Raw genomic sequence first — 5,451 nt, 5'->3', positions numbered from 1 at the left:
TCAACATCACTGCTCTAAGCCCTTTTTGAGGACACATAATCCCACCCAATGCTGAATAAAATGACATTATTTGCCATTAAATCTGTTTTTACTATAGGTCATTCTGCTTTAAAGTAGTAAGTCTTCAAGAACCTATCAATGCCAGAAGGTGAGAACCAACTTTCTGTCTCTTTGCTAAAATCTATTTTGCAAAATCAAATGTCAAACTTTCAAGACCTTCCTTCTGTAGGGTGTTTTAAACCTTGGCTGTTATTTCTCACACATTAAATCTCCTGCGCACTCTAGATTTTTATTATCAATAGATTCCAGAAAAAAATTGGAGATGTCGGGAAAAGAATTTGAGTCTTGGGGCTGGAGAGATAGAACAGTGGTAGGGAGTTTGCCTTGCACGCAGCTGACCCAGGACAGACCCAGGTTTGATTCCAAGTATCCCATATGGTCCTCAAGCCTGCCAGGAGTTATTTCTGAGCACAGAGACTGGAATAACCCCTGAGCACCACCTGGTGTGGCCCGAGAACCAAATAAAAATTTAGGTCTGGTGTGTGACACACAGAGAAAGAATGAATGAATGAATGTGAGAGTGAATGAATGAATGCATGAATGAGAGCGGAAAGTAGGAAGATAAGAGAGAGGAGGAGGAAGGAGGAGATGGTTTGAACATAGAAGGAAGAAAAGAACTTTAAAGCAAGGTCAGACCAAGGAGTAGCTAGCTTCTACTCAGAGGTTGCTAGCATTTAAGGGGTGAGTAGAAGACTCTCCTTTCCCAAAATCCTGGTTTAACCACCCCAAACCCTCCATTTCAAGCAGTACACCCCTACTCACTTAACATTTAAAAGGGTGAGGGTGTGAGGATGTTCCAGGTGGCCTCTGCCTCTTATATACTCCGTGTTTGTGTTTTATTTGGGGGGAATAAACTTTTGGGACCACACACAGCCATGCTCAGGAGCTATTCTTGGCTCTCTGTTCAGAGATCTCTTCTGGGCGTGCTTGAGGAGCATATGCACCATATGCAGTGTTAGGTACTGGCTACATGCAAGGCAAAAAAAAAAAAAAGTACCTTACATGCCATGTTACCTTACAGGCCCACCTTAGGTATTTTGGGGATCAGAAGGAAGATCGGGGCTGAGGCCTCCTACACTGCCCCACATGGCTGCTGTCCAGGACCCACCTGCAGTGCGGTATGGATTGCCTGAGGCTCAGAGAACAGGTCAGGCCTGAGGCTTGCCTTGTGCTTAAATGCTCATCTACTTGAGCTCGTGAGCAAAGGAGGCCTTGGTTTCAGAGATATTTATGCTTTTCCAAGTTGGAATGGTCGCCCCGACAACTCCTGAGAAAGCAGATGAGATAGCCTGAGAGGCCTCGAGAGCTGTTTGATTTGCAGTCTTTGCACGCTATGGGTACAACCTGGTGAGTGCACCCACAGAAGGAGCTGGCCTTGTGCCCTACAAACACTTCGCAGACCTATCATAAAGTGAACAATGGCAATTACCTGCTGCTTCTACATTCTGGGCTTTCTTATATACCCCCCAAATTCATAGGCCTAGAAGCTGATTCCCTCAGGTTTTAATATTTATTACTGCATAGCAGCAGGAGTAGAGATTACTGGTAGAAATAAAAGGCTTCTAAAAACCTTAAAAAAAAAAAAACAGGCTCCAGAGAAGTGGTGTGTGGTTGGTCAGTATTTTAGGTGCTGGCAACTAAACACAGGCCCCCACAACCTGGCCCTATTAAAGATTTAAAAATTATATTTAAAGACTACAGCAATAAAGTGCTCAACTTGCATACTGATGACCAAGTTCTACACCCTCCCCATCCTTTTACCCCAACAGGTCCTCCAATCACTGTCAGGAGTTATCTCTGAACAAAGACCCAGGAGAAAGGCCCCGAGTGCCTCTGAAGTAGCCCCCCAGGCCAAAACCAAAGGAAAAAACCTATTTAAGATTTCTATAAGAGAGGCCAGAGAGATAGCATGGAGGTAGTGTGTTTGCCTTGCATGCAGAAAAAAGTGGTTCGAATCTCAGCATCCCATCTGGTCCCCTGAGCCTGCCAGGAGCGATTTCTGAGCATAGAGCCAGGAGTACCCACTGAGCACTGCTGGGTGTGACCCAGATACCAAAAAAATCTTACTATTAGAGATCATATTTTCTCCTAAAAACTGGCTAACTTAAGAAAGAAGTAAAGAAAAACAGCTTAATATCACACTCGCCCAAACAGCTAACCAACACAATCTGATAATTATGATCCCCATCAAAGCATAGAGATCTCAATCCAAGTCAGCACTGGACTTGCTTGCCAGTAACAAGCAGCACCTTCTTATTTTCATGTTTGGCATCCTGTTATCACAGGAGAATGACAACAAGAAGAAACAATAGATTATTTTAAAACTTTCTAATTCTCTATTAAAATATTCCCTTATCTAAATTATTTCAGAAGCTTTAGACAACATCTATTGTTTTCCACCAGCCCCATAATTGTGTTAGGAGGCTGCACACACATTTAATATGACTTCAAAAAAAATGCACAAAGAATATAAACAGGTGTCCCAGAGCCTTATAGTATGGGAAATTTGCTACTTTGTGGTACTTTAGAAAGAAAACTGCCATTTTGTTCTGAAGACTGAGTGAAATAACCTCTGCCTAGAACCTATCAAAAGGAACTAAGTAAAGAATCTGCCTTGGAGAACTGAAGGCAGGAAAATATTTCACTTCACAGCCCTTGAGCGACTCGAGGTGACAGTAGAGGGCAGAAGCCTGAGAACAGTTGTGCCTCAATCCCCAGAGCTGCAGTGGAAATAACACCTAGACACACGTTTTTCATATCAATTGCCTGGGAGGGTGGGAAGCCTGAAATTAGACATTTGTTTATGTCTTTAAAACAGAACCCTGACACCCTGGCTATAACCTAGGATCTGTGCTAAACCAAGATCTCTAATTACAGAAGCCTGACTGCAACAACTGTGATTGAAAACTTTTCCTGGGACCATAAAGAAAGAGTTTGGGGTTAGACAACCTAGTATTCCCAGAGCCTGTAGTTGGTCTTATGAGAAGATGCTTCATAGCTAGGGACACCCTATTCTTAGGCCAAAGGTTTTTTCTTTCTATTTTCCCCAATGCTTGCTCTGCCTATGCAACCCCCAAACCTTTTTTAAAAAATATTTTAGATAGGGGCTCCTGCCTTTTTTCACATAGAATCTTGGGACATGAATTACTTTGCTTTACCTCATATTTCTGCATTTTTATATAAAATGAAGAAGAAAAAAAAGGGAAAATAAAAAGGATGGGGGCCAGTGGCCAAGTGGTCTCTCAGGTGCATTGGTGGAGAAAAAAAAGGACAGAATTGATTATCCAAGCCAAAGTCAATAACAAAAGAATCAAGAGACCCAAATTATAACAATCTAAATTTAAAATGGGCCCAATATATTGGCAGGGCAGGGGAAAAAGGGTGGTGGTATAAGATGCATGCTGGGATCATTGGTAGAGAAAGGTCAACAGTTGTGGTAGGAATGGCCCTGATTCACTGTCACTATATGTACAATGTTTTCAATAAAAATAATAAAAAAGCTCAGAGAAGAGTAGAAAGATGACTTCTCAAAGAACATTTCCTTCCAATGGTATTTTCCAGGCATTTCAACCATATTTTCTCTCATAAAACGGATATCATACTATGACTTATCTTGTTTCTTCATTAAATAGAGTCTCATAGACATTCCTCCTTTTCAATAAATGCAAATGAGGGATCAAAATAAATAAATAGAACAGCTGACATGTTTGCTACATTCCTGCATAGAACTCAATGCCAACAAAACAAACTCAAGAAATAGCTTAATATAGCCTGAGAAATTTAGAAGCAAGTTTTCTGAAAGCACAGAGGAAGATTCTGGAACATGCAGGCCTTGATAGAGGCCCAAGGACCAGAAGGTAGCAAGCTCAGAATCCTAGCCCAACCTGTTCCTCAGAGCAAGGTATGGTTTTCATTGTAATAAAAAGGATTAAAGGGGGCTGGAAAGAAAGTATAGTAGTGAAGGTGCTTGCCTTCCACATGGCTGACCAGGGTTTGATCTCCAACACCCTATATGGTCCTCTGAGCATCACCAGGAGTGATTTCTGAGTGCAGAGCCAGGAACAACCACTGGCCACCAGCAAGTGTGGTCAAAACACACACACACACACACACACACACACACACAAAAAGGAGTGTGGCCAGGCAGCTCAGATTGAGAAGGCTTCCTTGCCACTGGGTTGAATAGATAATACTGCCAGTCTCTCATCTTCTGTTCATCATGGCTTCTGATATCCAGGTAAAAGAACTGGAGAAGTGTGCCTCTGACCAGGCTCTTGAGCTCATTCTTAGCCCTCAATCAAAAGAATCTGTCATTGAATTACCCCTTTCGCTCCAAAGAAGGATAGAAGGATCTTTTTCTGGAGGAAATTCAGAAGAAACTAGGAGCTGCAGAAAAAAAGATACAAGTTCCAAAAAGGTTGAAGTCTTTTTTATATAATAGTAGTTTTTTTTTTTTTTGTGGTTTTTTTTTTTTTTTTTGGTTTTTGTTTTTGGGCCACACCCAGCAGTGCTCAGAGGCTACTTCTGGCTCTGAAATTGCTCCTGGCAGGCTAAGGAGACCACATGGGATACCAGGAAGCAAACCCAGGTCTGTTCCAGGTAGGTTGTATGTAAGGCAAACACCCTGCCACTGTGCTATCACTCTGGCCCCAGAAGCTGAAGTCTTAAAGCAGCTTGCTGAGAAATTAGAGCAGGAGAAAGAAGTGCTTCAGAAACGATAGAAGAGAACAACTTTAGTAAAATGGCTGAAGAGAAACTGACCCACAAAATGGAAGCCAACAAAGAAAATCGAGAGGCACAGATGGATGCCAAACTGGATCGTTTGTGAGAGAAGGACAAGCATTTGAAGAAGTACGGAAGAACAAAACATCCAAAGATCCTGCTGAGACTGAAACTGACTAATTTGTTCTAAAAACCGACTTTCTTGCCCTCCCCTTCCCAAATATCCAAAGATTGTACTGGCCAGTGTCATTTTATTTTTGCACTTCTGACAAATAGTCTAGAAGCTGATGCTGGAGTGTATAGGTAGATCAGAATGTATAATGTTTTAGGGGATAAGGGGAGAAACAAAAAGTGTTTTTCTCTCTAAAGTGTTGAAGTCTTTCTAATGTAGCTATTTTTCTTGTTGCATATTTTCTACTTCAGTCAACTTGGTGTACTGAGTTAATGGTTAGTACTGCATTGGCTCTGTGAAAACATGTTTGTTAAGAGTAAATGGTTTCTTTAAAGCTGGTATGTGCTGAATAAATTCAGTTTTACATCCTAATAATGTCTCAATTTACCAGATGCTACTGTACTTGAATGGTTAATAAAACTGCACAGTGCTAAAAAAATAAAGAAGAAAAGGAATGAGGACACAAAGGTCTGCATATAGGCATTATTTCTCATCAT

General features: G+C 41.4%; 1 pseudogene; it reads left to right on the top strand.

Moving 5' to 3' along the window:
* Positions 1-4,279: 4,279 nt before the first annotated feature.
* Positions 4,280-4,888, top strand: LOC126027563 (stathmin-like; annotated as a pseudogene).
* The last annotated feature ends 563 nt before the right edge of the window (positions 4,889-5,451 follow it).

This window comes from Suncus etruscus, chromosome 14, assembly GCF_024139225.1.
Source record: "Suncus etruscus isolate mSunEtr1 chromosome 14, mSunEtr1.pri.cur, whole genome shotgun sequence".
NCBI lineage: Eukaryota > Metazoa > Chordata > Mammalia > Eulipotyphla > Soricidae > Suncus > Suncus etruscus.
Note: the sequence above shows the minus strand (reverse complement) of the source record. Positions and strands in the feature narration are given on the sequence as shown.